Below are 21,431 nucleotides of genomic sequence, written 5' to 3'. Positions count from 1 at the left end.
TCACGTGAACAGAGCTTCGCACAAGACCGACAAGTGTAGGCTGAGCACTCATTACTGGTCAGGCAGCAGGAGCAGACGACAATTATTAGATCATTAAACATTGTCCCCAAGCATGAGATTGCTTTATGAAACGTCACTTTTTTATTGTAACTCAATGTATTGTACGCATGCAGAGCACGTTGCCTCCCATGCTGCAGGATATGTATAATTACAGGGCCATAACATTGTAACAAATGCCATTTCCATGATGCACGCAACATAAGGTGTGACTTTTGTAAATACGACACCTGCACGGATAAGGAGGGAGAGCGGTGGGTGCGTGGGTTGTTCACATGCCGTGCCACCTGCGTTCAAGACCGGGTGATGCAGAATGGTTACAGCCGCTCCCACAGCAGACACGGCGTTGGGTGGCCATCAGCCAGCTGTGGAGTGACACTGGGCTATAACTTACTTATTTTACGACCATTACTATTATTACGTGTTCGGAATGTGGCATTAACTTAATGGGTTGGAGACTTGAATAATTTACACCACCCATATTCCAATGACACGGACTATTTTGGAAGGTGTGCGGTGCAAGTTGTGACACAATGTTCTACAGGAGGTATTTGTCACAGGTGTACGCTCAAGTTCATCAGTTGCCCAAAGGAGGGGATTGGCGACAGAGTTGGTGATGCCCTTCGACAGAATCTGTTTCTTCAGTCCGCGAAGCCTTTTAAGTTGAGCTGCAAGCAGGACCCAGATAAAGCGATGACTCCATTGAATGAACGTCTATACACCTGATGAACAGGTGGTGTATTCGACGACTTACGTCCACATTTTGAACAATGGAACGGTAGTACAATGGTTCCTGGCTATGGGTAACATCGGTGGCGAGTGATATCTGAACCGGTCCATCCCCGCTCCCCCACCTCCGTGGTGAAGTATGGCCAAAGAACTCCAATACTAAAGCTTACGTTTTTAAGTAATACGAAAGACTCACTTTGCAATTGCAAATCGTACTTTACACTGCAAGGCCCTGAAAACAACTCTCAAAATTATTCATTGATAAATGAACCACGTTTTTTATTGACGCATAAAAATTTTATTTTAGCACATATTGAGCGTATGTTGCTCTGCAGAAAGAAACACTATAATCCATCTTGACTCCATCTGAATATAAAGCCACCATCCTGCCCATATTTAATTATTTTGAGACCATCTAAGCTTCTGAATATACCTTAAAACGTCTAATTTCGTTATACCACTCTGCTATCCATTTCCTCTTGACACTCCCTGTAGAACTCAAACTTGCAACCTGTACATGAAGTAAAGTAACTCAACCCTGGATATCTTTAGAGACCACCACTGGATGTCTTCATCCTTAAGGTCCTCTTAAACAAATCCGCCAATTAACCTATAGGGCCACTCTGTTCCTCTATCACCTTCAAATAGCCTCATAAGTGCCTCCTTACGACTACTAAATATTCCATTTGCTAAAACTGTGTTCACAAAAAGTATTTACGAATTGCTGCTCCACATTTCTGGAATATCCTTCACTCCCCCCCCCCCCACCCTGTCATGTCCTTATTACATCAAAACGCAGCGCTTACTTGTACCTGTACCTAAGTTTTTTCTGGCTCATCTTGCTCCCACAGGTTTGCACTGACTTTTTCGATTTGCGTGCGTTTATGTCGCTGTTAGACTAAAATATGGAGCGTTACTTGCACTAGTACCTAATCTTTTTCTGGAATCTCCTGCTGTCGTATTACATTTTCACTGTGTTTTGATTCACGTGTGTTTCTTTTAAGACCTTTAAATACCTCATTTGTTAGGTGTGCAATATTAATTACGGACTCTGTACTCGTACTCTGCATTATTGAGGTATTTTATTTTTCTACGAAAAAATGTGGGGTTAGATCGCATGAATTTACATGTGTCATTAAACCCGCCACCACCCGACACAGCCATATCGTAAGGTTAGTTACGTCAATACAACGTGCCAATTAGTTACAATTTCAGCACACCGGTGTGTTGGAGAGTAAACCCACAACATTTATAATTTGAGTACGATGTTTTACTGGTGATTGCAACCAGCTTCATCAGGCGATAACCAGAATATGTTTTGTTGTTGCTGAGCCCACGGCACCACAGATCTCCCAAGCAAAGTGGCCGGGCAACTGGCTAAACGGGATCATCATATAAACGTATTTATATAAAAAATAATGTCATTAAATTAAGCGTAGAAATGCAATGAGAAGAAAATAAATCAATGACAACACTAAGGCAAGGACCCATGATCTTAAATGAGCTGTTTTGTGTGTGAATCCAAAACTGAACTGCAAATTATTAGCATGTGACTGGGTGCGAAAGAAACCTGTTTTCCCCGGCAATTGTGTTAGATTTACCGGTTGGCCAATTAGCTCTGCATTTAGCTGCTCCCCGTGGTATTGGTGCCGTCTCTTGCCTGAAATGCTGTATTTGTGTGTGCAGTTTGCCGGTGATGCAGCCCGGCTTTTTGGTTTGTGCTCAAGTGCCAAGCTCCACAAAGATCTGGTAGAGTGGACTATTGGTCGTAAAGGCCTTTAAGCTAAGAGTGGTTTATTTTTTATTTTCATTAGTGACCAAGCATACACCGAGGGTAAAACATGTAACACCACTTCATCATTAATAATACTGTCTCGTCACAGGCTACTCTTTCAGGCCAGTTTCCATATTCATAGTGGACAAAGAACAGAAAAGTTAACTTGAACTATAAGCCTAAGCACGCCTACGACCAAATCACCCCTAAACCTCCCTGATCCTGTCAGATCTGGAACGCTAAGCATCGGGTAAACCTGGTTAATACTTGAATGCGTGACCACCACATGGCTTGCCATGTGTTGTAGGCATGGGGCTGCAAGATGAGTACTTATTTATGTCTGTTGAACTTTCGAACTGTACGTAGCCCACCGTGCTGATTGGAGGTGCAATCCGTACGGTTGGCCAATCGATGGTAATTGCTGAGTGTCACCCCCTCGTATAACGTGCCGTGGGATTTATCCTGGTTCTCTGTTTTCCTCCCGCGTTGCACTAATTGGAAATGGCCAAACATTCCAAAGTAGAACCCTTTCATTCCAAAGTAGAACCCTTTCTGACAAACAGCCTTGAAACTCGGCGAGGATTATTTTGGCACCACTATTATTATTATTATTATCGCGCACAAGTCAATCCGCCTGTGTGACTTCTTTCTCTTTCTGAAGATGGGCCATTTTCTAAAACGTCAGCCAAATAAATCTATTTTTTTTCTATTCCTTTATGATTCACGAGGCAGTGTTAATGGCGAACAAAGCGTTACCATTTGCACCTTTGCACCATTGCCGATGGCAGCCCCTTATGCTGTTGCTCATTAACCATAGACTCAATTTGAAATGCAGTAATAAGAGTGTGGTATTAATGTGGGTCAAGTGCCTTTTTAATGGGCCATGTTTAAAAAAAGTGATACATATATACGTTTCATAATTTTTATATTTATTTTCGGCCTCCGAAAAAAACTCAAAAGCGCAGATTAGACTCAAGTTTCCCTTTTCCGTGCCTTGTTACACGAGCCCATTTCACTTCGGAATGCTGTGGGCAAGTGGGCCCTCTGTGATAATGTTTAGGGAAAACGGTATCGGGGATAACGCTGCCTCATCGAGTTTTATTGCGTGGCGATCCATCTCATGTAGTACACACAAGGCTGCGGTAAACCCTTTTTAATGACAGCTGCTGCCTAATAGCCCCTTCTTATGTCCGGGATTTTCCAAGATAACCTGACTCTGTTTTACCACATAATTAAGCGTGTTATTATTATATCAGGCTGTCTTTTAATTTGCACCAGTAACATAATGCGGGCACTTTAATCGTATGGCCCTTTGTGCTAATGGACCAGATGTTGCTGGGCCGCAATCAATACTCCATTGCCCCGAGTATTGGTCTCAGTCGTATTATTGTACAAAAAGTATGATGGTATGAGGGGCGAACGAGATATTCCTATGCTGACGTCGACTGCCGTGCTCTGGACGAGTTCCAGGTGAAATTTGTCAACCCTGGGGCTGTTGATTGGAAATCCGTACAGCAATGCCCTCTACTGAGAACAAATGAGTATTGCATACAAATGTCAACGATGCCTCTTGAGGAGTTGGGGTGCGTGTGTTAGACGTTGCTATTTATATAAAATGTTGTCATTTGTGAAATGGGTACTCTTATCATTTTGATCGGTGATAAATATGTGTACAGCCATTTTTTTTAAATCCGCTGCTGGATGATGGCTTTCCCACGCTATACGTGAGTGCCATTTGACCATACTTCACTACGCTGGTCAGTGCAGATGCTTAAAAGCACAATAAATTAATTAGTTTTGCTGAATTGCACCCTGATGTCCACTACGTAATCTTGCGATACAAGTCGTTTTGGCAACCTGCTTGTGCTTGGTGGTCACCCATCCAAGCGCTCACCAGGCTCAAACTTGCTTAGCTTCTTGAGATCTGGCTAGGTAGGGCGCTCTCCGATTGATCTGGTCATAGGCTGGATCAGTAATATGAATATTAATGGTTATCGAGTGAACATGCTGGGAGCTCCTGAGCTCAGAGGTTAAATATGAGCTCGTGCTTACGGGATTATATATCTTTATGCAGGTCAAAGTTTCACACCAGCCAACAATATTACATTTAGGAGTGTAATGATTCGTACACTGCTCGACCTTGGACCGGTGTTTCTATGAATTGTCACGATTCATTGTCGCAGTAACAATTGAATAATTCATATTTTTTTCAACATTGCGGTGAATGTAGTGACCTCTAGTGGCGCAGAGGTCACATACATCCATGGCATAATACAAGTATAGTTCTGTATATATATAAAAAATATAACAAAATAATGTACAAACCTTTCAATCCAATACTGGATGAAAGTCTGCAAATGTCGTGTCAGTCATAGAGGGTGTTTGACTATACTTCACCAAGATAGTGCGGATTTGTTAATAGTGGGGGCGGGACAGGACCGGTTCACATATTTCTCACCGCTGATGCTTTTCCAAGGCCAAGAATAAAACTCGAGTCACTGGGTTCATTGCGCAATGAACTAACAACTCTAATGCGAATGTAAAACATTGATTCTTATTACACGTGGTTCAAAGCGTGCAAAGGAGCTTAAAATAGATTGTTCATCTATGCATTTTTACACCATTAATGAAAACGCAGCTTGTAGACAGGGATTCAATGATATACCACGTTGCAATGGCCTATTATCTTATCTTATTTGGGTACCATGGTTTAGCTAATTGGCATTGACACACAGCATCATATATCTTTGCAAGGGACACGTAGAATACAATTTGTGTTTATATGACATCCAAAGTGCACCCTTTATCCCACGACTCTACAAAGCAGTGGGGGAACATGGGCGTCCAAGGGGAAGGTGATGGCGACATAAAATAATAGACAGAAAGAGACAGTCAAAGAAAAAAGAAAGGGGGGAACGATCGTGCGATTGGACTTGATCAGCGGCAGGGAACTGACGGCACTTTTGGCTGGGAAAAGGGCATTCCACACCATGGTGGCAACAGATGGAAAACGGAAACTAAAAATGATCGCTCAACTGCAACTATGGTGAAGCAGAAACCATAAAACGCGCCACCGACGAGTGTGCCATCCACGCACACCCTGGCGGCGGTATCGCTGCAATCCATACAGCGTCTCGTGCCACTTTGAATTGGTCGAAGGACCTTAACATTCAACTATGACATGATGGATACAAACTGTTGCTTCCCTCCGCCCCATCCTATAAAAAGAAGAAGCAGACCAGGAAAAGCCACGGAATGCAGTTTGACTGGGAACATCAAGGCAGCCTTCATGTGGGAATATTATTATTATCATCATCATCAGAATCACACTTGAAATGTTGCCTTTGGTATGTGTGACTTGCGTAGATATATAAAGAACAAATCCTGGCTTACAGATTGCATTTAATAAGCCCTCACTCGTTCCAATAAGTGCAGTATACTATTTATAATAATTTACATTGTTTTGTCAATTCACTGCGAGATGAAGGCCACCCGATGCCACGTCAGTCATGGGGGCTATTCAGCCACACACACTTCACCATTATGATCAGTGCAGGATTGTGAAGAGTGGGCCCCAGTACTGGTTTAGACAGCTCTCGCTAAACACTTTTGCCACGAAGGAGAATAAAACTCAGGTCACCGCGATCACAGTGCAGTCTGCCAACCAACGCACTGACCCTTAACACACATATATTAAATGTACCGCTAATGAAAGCCATTTAAGACAAGCTATTCCTTAATTGTGAGAGGGGTGAAACTTGCAATGTCACTATGGGTCTACGTATCAATACACATTTAGTTCAAAGAACAAATTAAAACAGATGTGCCTTAACACGGGCTTTTGGAGCTTAAATGTATACCGGGTCTCATTCCACCTCCCACCTCCCGTAAGCTTCTTACCTGACTGAAGCATGTGGCAGACAATCTGCCCTCTGTGTTTAGCCCTATGAGCTCACTGATGGCAAATTGAGCATGCGAACTTGGTGAGAGGGTATTTGTTAGCCAAGCCAAGGATTTTCTGATGATGAAAGGGCTCCAATTTCACGTGAACCACTAACCCGAATTTTTCACACAGTATTCTTCAAGTCTCATTTATTTCCATAAATGTGGGTTTCTTAAAAAAAAATGTGGGGCTCTTGACAAAAAAATTGGGTTTCTTAAAAAAAATTCCTACACGTGTGCGAACCATTTACTTTATAGCCGTAACTTACTCTTTTCAGATAAAACAAATATTTTCACTTGGTCAATTTACTTTAAGACTATTTCCCACATGTTCGTTGGACGTTACTAGCTGAGCAGGACTAGGACCTCTTTAAATGGAGGGAGAGAGGAAAAATTAGTAGCACCTCTAATGCGTACATACCTTTTTGTCAGTCTACTGCTGGATGAGGGCCTCCCCACGACGTACGAGTAATGAGGTTGTTTGACCATATTTTGACCCTGCTTTGCAGAGCGGGTTTATGAAGGCGCAGGGGATGGTGTGGGGGGGGGGCGCATAGATGTTGAAACATAGCAAAGTACGACTGTCGTTTTCTGCACTTCCGTCTGCTGACGACGTAGCACAACACCAGCATGAGCCTAAATCACCTAATTTAAAAATAATTAAATTGTATATAGCGTCATTCATGCGAATTGCATCCCACAACGCCGTACATTAATTATATATGGGGTGCAAATCCTATTTATAGCAACTACCAAGCAAATGAAAACCCTCGGAAGATAAAAAGGAATGCACAAATCAAGAATTGGGACGAAAACAAAAAAGGGCACAAACAACAACAAAACGTGATCACAACGGAGAAAGTAATTAAGAGGTGGCTTAACCCCACCGATCTTCTGAGAGCTGACGAGACCGTGCGCATTCCGGGTGATTTGGCAAGAGGAAAGGAGCACAACGTGGCATTAAACAACAGCGAACATTCCTCCCCCCCCCCACACACACACAATGCCTATTATGCACCACGATGGTGCGGAATTCTTGCTTATTAAGAGTCAGGTAGGCAGTGTTACTGGCTGTAAAACGCCACAAAAAGGCCCCTTTCTTTACATGGCCCCTCGGTGAAGGAAATGCTGAGATTGCGCAAAAAAAAAAGTGCGTAACATTGTCCTGTGTCAGATGTGTTTTCCATTCGCCGGGTTTAATTTATACTGGAAAAATATTTATACCGTGAAGCAGCCTTTAAGAAATCCCTGGTCACCGAGGTTCTGGCGCGGAATACAATCGGAACGTCTCGCACGAAAGAGGGTAATACTATACGCCACGTGTGAGCAATTGTTCAGTGTACAGTTTGGCAAAATTACCTTTCCAAATAATTATTCTGCGCACGGAAATTTAAACAAATGTGTTCATTGTACATTGCTCATTGCATTGAATATGCGACAAACGTGTACGAATATAATGGGCAATTGTAAAATTGCAGGGGCAGAGTCTTCCTAAAAAAAGGTTCTTGAAATTCAATGCACCTTTCCTGGCGATTGAAACATGACATGAGATCAAGATCAAAATGTTATCGTGGGAAAACGCCGTTGATGGCACCACGACACCTCATCGCCAACGCTCTGCCCTCCGCCAGAAATCCGCAGCTGCTGCACAGTAGACACGTGACCTCCGTGAATGACAGACGACAATTCGTATGTACGTGCGATTGGAGGCCAATGGACCTGTGCCTCTTTAACAACAAATACTTAACATGCTCTTCAATAACAATTGATTAACAGAAAGAGAAAATATATATAATTGGCGATGCTTTGTTCAATGGCCCTTCTTCATAGCACATGATTCTTTACGTCAGACTTGTCTCCCTCTTTTTTAATAGGTTAATGATTGAGAAATGCTCTCTGATTGTGCTGTGGTATTTCACGTCGGTGATGGTCAACACAAAAAAAGGGCGCCATATTTTGTTCCACCGTTGTCTACAGTTATTCCCTCCGGTCCAAGAGAGTTCCCATCTCTCTCACAGAGCAAAAGGGCTGTTTGTTTCCTTCGTCAAGTGTGACATCTGGAAGCTTCTCTGATTTGGGGTTGAACCGTTTAAACGCTGGGGCATATATGATGTCTGCTATGGAGATCTGCTTCAAATTACGTCGCCCATGATACAATCCCGTCTCGCAAACGTGAGATGATGATGTGACCACCACGGAGGTGGAGCAAAGAGATCGCCTCGAGGTGCAGCAGCTCGAGGGATTAGAGCATCGTAAGATCATTAAGGTTGGCGACAACTCGTTGCCTTCATCCAGCAGTGGAAAGAACATGTCTGACGATGATGATGATGATGATGACAAATGTTCATCTATTTATATCCACAGATGTCCGTCCATCTCATTGAAGCTTTTCTTCATAAACAAATTAGTATGGCCCTGTCGCCTCTGTTCTCACACGTTTGCCACTTAATGGCTCCGCGTCTGTAACAGTTCTATTATTTAGGCCTCGATTATCAAATGTTTCACTTTGCACAGTCATTTCGTAGAGAATGTACAGATCTAGGCGCAATCAATGAGGGTTGCCCCCCCCCTTAAGACTCCCGATACATCCAGCCGACAGCGCAGCACATTTGCATTTGGCAAGAGCAGCGCTAATGATTTGTAATGAAGGGGATGAGCGACCATTACTCACTCACGGAGTGCAAGGAAATATATCCAACTGGCACCGTGCCTGTGTAAAGAGCCCGCAAGGTGCGTGCCCATGTGCCTTTGGGTATTCTTTTTAATTTGTCTACTCAATTCAAAGGATGAAAATAGATCGTTTGCCCTTCGGCGCAAGGAGTGTTGTTGTTGTTTTTTCGTTAAAATATGCTCTATTCTTGCAGACATTCTATTTGGGGGTTGACGTCAGCTCGTGCGACCGAAAGATATGATGTATTAATGTTTGAGCGGTGCCAAGATGGGGGAAAATAAATTACTCTGAGCAAGACGTCAAGCAACTTTTCTCTCTCATTCTCTTTGCGATTTCAAAAGCGAAACAATGCCATGATGAACTTCAGACTCTTTGTAAAGGAGACAAATAGAAAGGCCAATGAAACGGCTACCCCAGTGTTCAATTAATCATTAATAGCACGCTCATTTCAAGCTGGGTTGACCTCGGGTAGGTCCTCGAGAGGGTATTCACTTCATGCCAAGCATTGCGGTACACAGGAGGTGTGCTGGACTGTGTCTCTCTCTGATGACTGTGAACTTTCATAGCTACTCACGACAAGGAAGGAAGGCACCTGCGGGTGCTCATCCCGGGGTCAAACTGTTTTTTTTATAATTGTCGGTGATCTGCTCAAGGCCCTAATTACCGCGATGATTTGGTGGATGTGGAGCACTTGCTGTTGAAGTCTGGCACCAAACCTGACGTGCAGAAACCCCTCTGCTCAGTTTCAACGTCTCACTGTGTCTTTACCTCTTGCCTGTATATATGTGTGTGTGTGTGTTTTGTCAAAACGGAAATATTTCCATATGCTTTCAGTGTGCGAGTGCAAGAGTCTGTTTCCATTCTGATGATATCATTGTCTGCTACTTGTGCAAAAAAGATACATATTTTGACGAATTGCTTTGAATGATGGTCACGAGGATAGGTTAAATGGGCTGCAGAGATGGGGCTGTGGAGCTTAATTTCCCGCTAGATTCCAGCAGAGGGCGCTGTGGCGAGGCCCCGGGATTAAAAGCCACCGATCTTGTCATCTGATCCTCACGAGCGTCAAGGGACGGAGAGGGCGGGGTATGAAAGGTCGCTTTGGATACCAAACCGGGCTTCTTTAGTCCACATAATCGTGGCAAGAATAGTGTAAATACAATTCAACCATGCAAAGATTGTGTGTGGACAAGGGGCCGTCCAAAAATGACGTCACGCGATTTTGGACGATTTTTGACCCCCCCCCACCCCTCGTCACACGGCGTCACAAAAAGTCAGACCCCCCCCTCAAATATGACGTCACAAAGCTCTGCCCTCCCCCCCACCCCCAAAAAATAAAACATGCTTCAAATCGCTTTGAACTGTTGTCATTGTAGTGCGTATTTAATGTGGCGCTGCACTCTGATGTTGTAGGGGAGAAAACATTTATTAAAAAGTCTATTTAATTAAGTAGAACGTGTTGTCTATATTTATTTAAAGTGGCGCATTTTTATGTGACGTCACATTTCTCACCCCCACCCCCCTCGTCACACATCGTCACAAAGTCTGACCCCTCCCCCCACCCCCCCAGGTGCGTGACGGCATTTATGGACGGCCCCACATTTTTATTTGAGTAGGAGTTTTGTGCTGGCCAAGTAACTTAAAGTTGCTGGTGTATGTAAAAAAAAAGAAATGAATGAAGATGAATTACACCATTAAATCATGTAAAGTATAGAAAATCATGTTAGGTTACGTTTTGTGTCATCGCTAAAACCTCCCATGAAATCCCAGCGTCCACGAGAAATCCGCAGATGATTTTTTTTTGAGCCGGCATTACGAAAGATGATGATTCTATAGACCGTATTGCTTGGCGCACAAACAATGTTGTCCCCTGTAACCTGAGTGATTAGTGTGATTACAATCGGTATCGTCACAGTCTCAGTACGTTCAATGAAATAACCACGAACGTCTCCAGACAAAATTGGATTGCATTAAGAGTTAGGGAAAATAACTCAGCTGAGCATCGCACCCTTTTGCAAATCGTTTCTCTGCAACAGCCATTACTGGTGTCGTACAATGTTATTTGTGTTGTGTTTCATAGTACCGTCCTGATGATACTCTGTCTGTAATTTGATATAATCCATCACGCGTGGCTTACTCTTTACATAAAATGTATTCACTTAGACACAAATACATTTATTCGCCAAATATAAAGGGACACGTTTAATTTATAATGCGTTTGGTATTAAACGTAACTGTTTTGGAAGTGCGCTAAAAGGTGAGCTGGAATCTCGTACTATATAAAGTATTGGTACAACAGGTCCGCGCGTCTCTGTTCTGCATCAACAATATAGAATAAAACAAACTCAATTAAAAAAAATACTGATCCCTGTAGAACCGTAGCAGCTTTGGGACTTAATTCAGAAAAAAAAAACAGATCTCGCACACAAAGAATAACAATCCTCTTTCCACCACCATACAGTGCAATTTTTTTCTGGATTTCTGTTCTGCTTTAGAGCTCTGGTCATTGTGGAGTAACTATTAATTATATATCGTGCAGGCCGTGCAATTGCACCAGAGCCCACAGGCCATAGGGGCCAAGGCGCTGGGACTACTTATAGGGGTCGTCCGTCTTTCCCCCCTCCACATTTAGAATCAACATCACGCGTTGTGAGTAATTTTGGCTGCTATAAATTTCCACATGATGATAAGCCACTTCGTTGAGCTATCATTTGTGGCAGCCAGGCCGTTTCTGAAAAGGAGCAATGTGGCTCAGTGGGCCTTAGCTGTTAAAATAAAATAAAAACGTAAACATAGAACATGGGGCCTCAAAGCATCCCTTCCACCAGGGCTCGTGCTAATCACGCTGTGCCCACCGATCCATAGGCAATGCACATTCACATGAAAGTACAGTTTGCATTGAGAGTGTAAAGCGAGAGGGAATTTGGAGGGAGCTTAAAGAGTGGAGAGGGACATTTGGGTGAGGCCTACGCTTTTGCGGTGCTGTTGGAACATGCTTTGCTGTTACAGTATTCTAATGGAACGCTTTACTTGTGTGCGTGCGTGTTTGTATTGTCTATCTTGCAGTGCACTACTGCCAGAGCTTCAAGAATTAAAATCAAAACCGTATATGGAAGGGCGCGTGTCTGTCTGTGTTGGATTGAGATGCTCCCACACGGAGAGTATGGAAATTCAAGTGATGGGTGGGGGGGTAAACTACATTCTGTGAGCACTTTGACGAAAGTTGGTTGTACTTTTCAGGCAGCCCGTCCATCACCCTGACGGCTAGCACTGCACAGCTAGTGTAGTGGTTTAACTTTTTTTTTACCACCGTACGTTGCCAACCGTGTGCTAATCGGAGGTGTTGGGGGAAGGGCAACAAACTAAAGACAAGAAGCGGTTCTAAAGCAAAGAGTTTTCAATCCAGATTTAAAAAGATTTAAAAGTGCAATAGCTCCTAGTGTCTCCCTCGTGTCGGATTAGCGTGATTAGCACGAGCCCCTGTTGCAGATCCCCCCCCCTCCCCCCAGTGTCGCGTGGATCATGGGGAATCGTTTCCCCATACTTCACCACGCCGGTGAGTGTGGCGTGGTGAAGTTTGTCGGGATGGTGGGCAAACCTGGAACCGTTCGAGTATCACCCCGCCACCGATGCTATGACCGAAGTCGCGCATCAAAGGAACCACCGACGTTCCAGCCGCGGTTGCGAATGGAACTCTACGCGCTGCGTTTTACAACGCGGTCTGCTTATAACCCATGGGGCGCACCTCTGCACGCTCAAGCAAGCGAGAAACGTTTACAAAGAAACCGTTGCTTCAACCCGCACTTGCAAAAAAAAATTCATTCGTCCAGGAAAGCTTCAGCGAGTCTCAAGACTCTTTTCACAGGAGTGTCCTGCATTTGAAAAGCTTGGCCCAACGCGATTACTTTGCCCCCACAGTGAAGTTGGGCGCGGGGGGGGGAGCTGATCAACATAAGTTCCTCAGGCGCATGGCAACAGTGGACAATGGTGCCTGGACTGTACTGCGATGTGCTGATGAGTTCTAACAACAATGGAACAAATCTACAGTTGCCTTGTCTTGCTGCTGGATGGTGGCCATCACAGCGCTGTGTGGAGAATGTGTGCAAGAGCGATGTCATCTTGACGTGCAAAGTATGGCACGATTCCTGCTAAGTTTTTTGCTAATTAAGACACCTTTTTGAGTATGTGTTGTCCATTAATGTATGGCATGTGGGAGGAAAGAGGGGTGTCTGAAGAAACCCCACAATGCATTGCTAGATTTTCTTCCCCTGGCTACAGCCCAAGTCTCCTTATTCAATTACTCGCCAGGCCCTACCTGCTTAGCTTTGGAGAACCAACAACGTTAGGACCATTCAGGTGTATTTGTGACAAGGTGACGAACTGAATCGTGTTTTATAAGTACATTACTGTATAACGAGGACACGGCAGGAGTTCTCAGAGCTACAATAAACCGTGGCAAATGTCTCATCCGTAATTGTCAGAAGGAACTAAAGTATGTGTCCGTGACTCATTCTTGTACCACCGTGTTTGATATTCCGCTGGCTGACGGTGGATGAGAAAATATGCGCTGTTGTTAAATTTAATTATGCGGTCTTGTTCATTAGTGACAAAGGAGTGATTGAGCAAGAAGGCAGGAGTGAAGCCCGGTATTCAATTACTGCCATGCTTTCAAAAGGAACGAATTAATGAGAAAGGTAAACCCGGCGTGCCTTTAACACTCCGCACGGCCTCAAGAGTGCACCCAGTCTGGCTCAGGCACGGTGGTGGCCTGACAAATCTGGAGTTCGAGTGATCTCTGTCCCGGCACTGGTCACATCCTTCACCAACACGCACAGACCAACGTGGTGAAGTATGGTACGAAAAACAATCCCCGTGACTGATGAGGCACAGGGAAACCTTCCTCCATTCATCCAGCATTATATTGGCTGTACATTATTATAATCTAGCACGGTGAAGTATGGTAAAAAAAACAATGACCGACACAGTATTAGCAGGCCTTAGTCCAACGATGGATTGCCTAAATGGCTGAAATTTTACAATTTAAATAACTGCTTATCTTCAAATATATTAAGGAACCAAGGCGCATATCTCTCAGTGACAAACGAAGGGGCTGGTTGCCTGGGCTACTAGGTGAACTATATTCTCAGAGCTCCTAAGAAAAGCGATATGTAAATGCGTGCTCCAATAAGCAAGGGCTCTGGGAATGCAGTGGAGTGATGACTGGCATCCGTGGTGCACGGTGTTGGGTGACTGGACCGGCCAGTGGCCACATTGGTCCCAGATGCACAAGAATAGCCGCGTGATTAGAATGCAGGGCATTCTGCAGAGCCTAATAAAACTAAACATCCACCAGGAATTGAAAGAAACATACTAATGCAATAAAGTGTCGAAATTGACGTATGTCTGTGTAAAAACACCCATTTATATGGGGGGGGGGGGGTGTAGCGTGGAGTCAAGAGAGTGAAGAGAGTGCAATGGTTAGCACACGAGACTTGCAATCCCAATAGTCGCCGGTTCGACTTCAGCTTTCCGAATGTAAGTTGAAACAATGGGGGGCAAAGTTCACAAAACACGGCCGCCGCTATCCGCCCCGCAGTATAAATGGGCACAACAACAGTGGATTGGTCGCGAGTGGTGGGGTAAAGTGTGGGTTACGCCCACCTCTAGCAACACGTCTGGTCTACTTGCAAGGGGACACCAACATATCTTCAAGAGCTCGCCGTCTTAGTCGAAGTTATTTCCGCCAGGAATGGCGCGCGCGAGCAATTACACGGGGCCGTATTATTCACGCCCGTGGGCGTGTTTTGTTTGCCTCTGATGAGCAGCACTTCTGTTCCGAGAACAAACTAAAAAAATCTCTCATCGCGAAACGTCGGGACATCATGTGGCGAACAAGACGCGGAAAATTTTGATACTCCGACTGATGCTTCTGTTGTTGTGGAGTAACTCATGCAGCCAGCTATGGCTCTAGGATTTGGTGTTACATGTTATGTATGTAGTTTATTATAAAAAAAAATTCGGTCACAGTCCCTGTGATCACTGTTACGTTGCATTTATGGCTTTATTTTTTGGTGATTTCGAAAACGTTTTTTGGTTTGGCCATGTTTGTTTTGTTGTAGTATGGAGTTAGACTGATGGCCTTAATCTAAGTTTTCTTGTGGTTGTTGTTTGACTTGCATCCCACTGGGATTTTTTTTGCACACAGCGTTGGTGTACAGTGCTTTTTTCAGGAATATTTTGCTGCTTTTTTTCATGTATTTTCTGTTTGCACAGTCACATAGTCACTTTAAGATGTTTTTCTTGTTCGTGTTTTTTGTTTGTTTGTTTGTTTGTTGTGATTGCACCCGATTCAAGAGCCGAATGGCTCACAGGGCTATACCAAAATAAATAAACTGAAAACTGAACAACTGAACAACTGGAATTAAACACATCGGAGAGCTGTGACTCCACCGTGGCTTGCTTAACAGCAGAGGGCAGTGGTGCCAAAACGATGGCTTGTGCGCAAACTTTCAAAGCTTTACATATCCGTGCGCAGCTCAATTCTCATTGGTCGACTTGGTGCTGGGAGTTACACGATAACCTTTCAAAAGCAACGTCAATTATATTAAATGCCAACTTTGTGAAAGCTTTTACTGCCAAAACAATGAAGTCCCGCGAGAATTACTTGTATTATACGGGCTTCCATCCTGGCTTTATAAAAGAAACTACAATGAGAGGTCGCATTAATGTGCATAACAACACGTTTCAGTGGCTTTCTTTATGTCAATCATACGTGAGCCTTACAAGCAAGCTTGCACCCACCGCAACACACGTGACACATAAACAGTCCTGTAGTGTAGGATGGGGGGGGGCAGGGGCTGGGTGGCTGCCCCTCCCCGACACTCCACACCACCCTCCTTGTGCTCAAGGATCAGCTAGTTGCCCCTTCTAAATTCAAGGCTTTTTATTTAACCAGGTGATAACTCAAAATGCCAGGATGGTCTCGTCTATGGAGTGATGGGTGTTGCCATGTTTGATTTTTTTTGTACTGTTTCTGTTTATTGGGGGGGGGGAAGCAGAAATAAATTGCAACAATGAAGCAAAATTTAAATTAAGTGCAATGAAGCCCAAATAGAAATCACAACAAAGACACACAACATCCGCCTCGCGGGAGAAATATGAAATAATCTACATACTGCACACACGTAAATCAATATTAAACGCATACATAAAACATGCTGCTTACACTATTTAACACTGGTAGAAATTTAACGATGGGCGTCACAGGATTTCCTAATGCAGGGAGTGGGAGGAGGTCAGAGCTACAGACAATGCAAGATAATACAAACCAGATCGTGCTTTCACTCGTCTTCAGCGTTTAACATTCGGTTAAAGTTTGTTTAACATTACAACCGTATCGTGCCCCACAACTCCCCTCCTTTCTCACACTACAGAGTTGCAAATAGATGTGGACGAAGGAGCTCGGAGCAGCAAAATGAAAAGGGCTGACAGAAGACAGAGGTGGAGATGGAAGGATGCGCTACAGAGGCGCTGACTGTTTCCCAAGGCCGGCGTACGTGATTATAATGAGCGGCCCGAGCAGATACATCCTCCGAGTAACTTCTATATTAAGATGAAGCCTACTCTCAGTGTCCCAGTGCAAATTGTACTGGCAGAAATGTGCCAGCTTTGAAAATTTTCTGTTGATAGGGACACCCAAAAATACCAGCCCCCTTTGCACCTAACCACAATAAGTGTCCTGCGTGTGGCGTTGCCAGCAGATTTCTGCAGATCTTGGTGTTTCAGCTGTCGTGAGTTAAATCAACTGTTGATTATCTGGGGTAGTAGTAGGGAGGAATGATCTGGATGAAACAAACAAAAAACACGGATAATCCAAAACGTGAAAATGAGGATGTAAAAAACATTTTATAGTAATAGGTTTTACCCTTTTAACTGGTAAAAAAACTGACACCTTTATTCAAGGCATCACGTCTGCAATAACCACAACACAAGTAGTCAAAATGCAAACAAAAAGACAACTCTGATAATAATATGCACTGTCCTTGAGGTCAGAGCTACAGACAATGCAAGGACAGTGCATATTATTATCAGAGTTGACTTTTTGTTTGCATTTTGACTACTTGTGTTGTGGTTATTGCAGACGTGATGCCTTGAATAAAGGTGTCAGTTTTTTTGTGCCAGTTAAAAGGGTAAAACCTATTCCTATATCTTTTTACTGGCAAAGGAGGTCTCATAATGTAAAAACCATTTTGTTTATCGACGTAAGATGGGAGTGAAGACGTTGAATGTTCCATCGTTTGTGTTACTCCTTAAAGTAAATTGGCATTCTTGCCGACATTTGCGGCCACGTGGGCACTGAGTGACTGACTGTCGACGAGTGACAGAGAGGCAGCTCAGGACAGAACAAGCCTGCGCGTACAAGGCGCGGATTACCACGGTTATGATCGCACAAATCTGCCCGTGGATATTCGAGTATTAACTGTATTGCAGTTCAGCAATAGCGTGTAGCACAAACTGTGATTAAGAAATACAGAAATGTCAAGCTTTTACCTAATATTTGTAAAGCAAATGGATTGATACGTGCCTTGGTTGACCAACGGTAATTTTCATCTTGTTTTTTACACATAGCGCGAGAGCCAGCATCTCCTCTCACCAACAGCCGGTACAAATCGGCACGGTGAAGTGTGTTTGACGAAGTGCTATGGGCCACTTTGTAACAATGAGAATGTGGTCAATAATCGTGGCTTAATTTCAGCCGGAGCCGTCCAGGGTTGATCTCTGGAGGAATAAAAAAAAAATTCCTCGCCCGAAAAAATATCCAACGAGAAATTAAGTCCCCACCCCACCCCACAAGAAATACAGTTCATGTGCATGGGACAAGAGTGCTACACATACGGGCTAGAATTGAAATGTAGCACGGCGCATGATGTAATACCCCATATATTATAGTTAATGGTATCACTGTGTATGACGGTGGTAAGGCCGGTGCTGTTGTATGGGGCCGAGTGCTGGCGCACACGAAAGAGGGAGGACCAAGCTATGGCAGTCACAGAGGTGAGGATGTTGCTGTTTGATGTTTGGGGTTTAACAAGGAAGGACAAGGGGTGTGAAATGAAGAAGTGAGAGGAAGACTCAAAGTGGTAGAAATCACGGAGAAGATGACAGAGAGAGATAAACGACTGGTGTGGTTCGTACATGTGGAGAGACAGCAGGAAAATTATGTGGGTCAGAAGGTGCAAGTGATGCAAGTGGAAGGAAAGAGATGAAGAGGAAGGCAGAAGACGAGGTGGAGGTGGGGGGTGGGATGTGGTACGATGGGACCACGGTGGCCCGAGAAGAGGAAAGATGGCGCAGGACAGCGCAGCGTGGAGAAGGTTGGCAAGGACAGCGGACACTCCCACATCAGTGGGACAAACGCGTGGAAGAAGAAGACTGTGTATCGCCATCGTCACCATTAGCCATGATATATGCACTGCTGGATGGGGGACTTCTGAAGCCGTCGTCATCCCTCACGGTCCAGCAATACAACAATTACATACAGTAGGCCTACCGTATACAAGATAAGCAGTTCTTATACAGTACTCTAATTATATATGCAGCTTAGATAGTGCATGCAGTACTGTACTATTCATTCAAATTACATTGCTTCGCAGTTCTGTGCATCACGATTTTTTGCCTCTTGCCTTCAGCCATCCTCGATCCGAGGTTTGGCCGCACCATGGCCAATATTTCGTCACTGACATCTGTCTTCTGCTATCCTCACTCTCTGTTCCAGCGTGGGCCTCGTCCATGCTTTGATGTGATACTGTATATATCCGTGTCTTCCTGGCGCAAGTGAACCAGGCATTGAGCCTTGCATAATCTGCTTTTCCCCAATCAATTGTTGTTTCTCATGACATGACCATAGTCGGCGAGCTTTCTCCACAACCCATTCATTAGTTTTATTTTCAGTCCACGAGACACGGAGTGCCTCGTCGTTCTCATTGATTGTCCAACTTTCACAACCGTACGTAAGCAACTGGCCACGCAAGGGCTGGCAGAAGTCTCATCTTCGTTCCAAACGGGGATGCTGTGACTCTTCCAAATTGTCTTCAGGGGTGACCCCAATCGCCTGACCCTTAACTCAGTTTTCGCTCGAATTTCTTTTGAACACTTCGCATCTTCAGCGATAACCGTTCCAAGATATGGAAAGGTGTCCACTTGCTCCAGCTGGATGCTCCATCGCTGCCCCCATCAACTGCCCATCACTTTGGGCTTGTCCACATTGACGAGGAGGTTAAACTTGCGACTGACCCGGTTTAAGCGATCTGTCAACTGCTGCAGTTCCACCTCGGAACCGACAAGCAAAATTATGTCATCGGCATACCGAAGATTTGTGACTCGTCGCCCTCCAATCTGAATTCCTCCGAAGAATCCATCAAGCCTCTCTCTCATTACCAGCGCGCATACATGAGACAATTGAGGCACATATATTCTATGCTACGTGCTGTACTTAACGTAAACATATTATCCAAGGTTAAACATATTTAACACGCATGCAGATCAGAATCTCTCTATTTATGCCGGAGGAATCCGATGAGCTATGAAGTTATTTTTCACAGATGTAGGGGCTGGTCAGCAAGTTACATGGATGGGAGGTGCCGCGGAAGGTCAAACTAAACGTAAACATCAGTTCTCAAGAAATGACAGCGCCACACGAAATAATAACAATGGAAACGATGAAACTAAGCGTATTTTAGATGTTTATTTTCAGTACATCACCCAGTGCAGTGCACTAAATATCACATCTAAATCAAACACGCTTTACATCACCCACACGATCACTGTCTCACACCTCACGAACCACTTCCACTCACAGTCATGGAGCTCACACGCTCACGCATACCACACAACGCCAATTTGCCCTGGCACTCACTGTGACAATCAGCCACACTCACCCACCCACACTATCACTGCCTCACGTCACTCACACTGCTTATACGCCCACACACTCGCACACATGGTATCACACCCGATCCACGTGTCACTCCTTCTCCTGTCACCCACACTCACTCACATGGGCCGCACTTACACACCGACACGATCAACTGTTTCATATCTCATGTCACTTGACGCTCACTGTCACACAAGCTCGCACACATCACACGTCTCACAAAACACGCACACTGTCACAATCGCACACTCAGATTACACCTCGCACACCCTAGCATTACACACGTACACACTCAGATAACACCCCCCCCCCCCTCACGTTACACATCAATGCAAAGACCCCCCGTGTCGCCTTTAACATAACTCTCGCATACCTGTCAACCCAGACGGTTTACACCGTAGTCTTGTGCAGGAAATTGAGTTTTCAGGTCCATACTGCGTACAGCCGTTTCACAACGGGCAAAATTTATTTTTGTCTATTTGTTTGCGTTTCTCCCTTGTGATGGGACTTTCCCGGATGAACGTTGACATTTATAACGGCACTGGGGTGACTAATACGGTCTGAATTGGTCTTTACTAAGGCATGCACTGATAAGGGGTTGACAGGTTTGGTGTCGGGGCGAGTGCTGTCAGCGAGCACCTATTGAAGGCCGGCAGGGCACACGAGGGAGTGGGTGGCCAACAACCAAGGCCGCCTTTGTCTCCCTCAGTGCTTGAATGTTCACACAACCACACACACACATCCACACGTACACACACAACCACACATACAACCACACACACACACATCCACGCACACAACCAGACGCACACACACAACCACACACATCCACACACACAACCAGACGCACACACACAACAACAACCGCCATTCGCCACTAAGTGGCGGTGACGTCACCACGACGCTTGTGCCAGGCTATGTGCACCCTAAGGCCACGTGAAGTGTCGAACGCCCGCTGGCAGGAGGTCACGGGGCAGACCCAGGTGCCACGGGTCGACTGACTCGACACACACACATCCACACACACAACCACACACACACACATCCACACACAACCACACGGAACACACACATCCACACACACACATCCACACGCACAACCACACGCAACACAACCAGACACAACCACACATACACAACCACATACACAACCACGCACACACAACCACACACACATACAACCACACACACAACCACACACAACCACCCACAACACACAACCACTCACACACACACAACCACACACACACAACCACACACAACAAAGATCCCCCGTATAGCCTTAACAGACTGTAGGGGCAAGTGCTATTAGCGAGCACCTATGA

The sequence above is a fragment of the Petromyzon marinus genome, chromosome 11, assembly GCF_048934315.1.
Source record: "Petromyzon marinus isolate PM22_M1 ecotype Great Lakes invasive population chromosome 11, UKy_Petmar_22M1.pri1.0, whole genome shotgun sequence".
In the NCBI taxonomy this organism is placed as follows: Eukaryota; Metazoa; Chordata; class Hyperoartia; order Petromyzontiformes; family Petromyzontidae; genus Petromyzon; species Petromyzon marinus.
The sequence above is the reverse complement of the archived record's forward strand: the minus strand, read 5'-3'. Positions refer to the sequence as shown.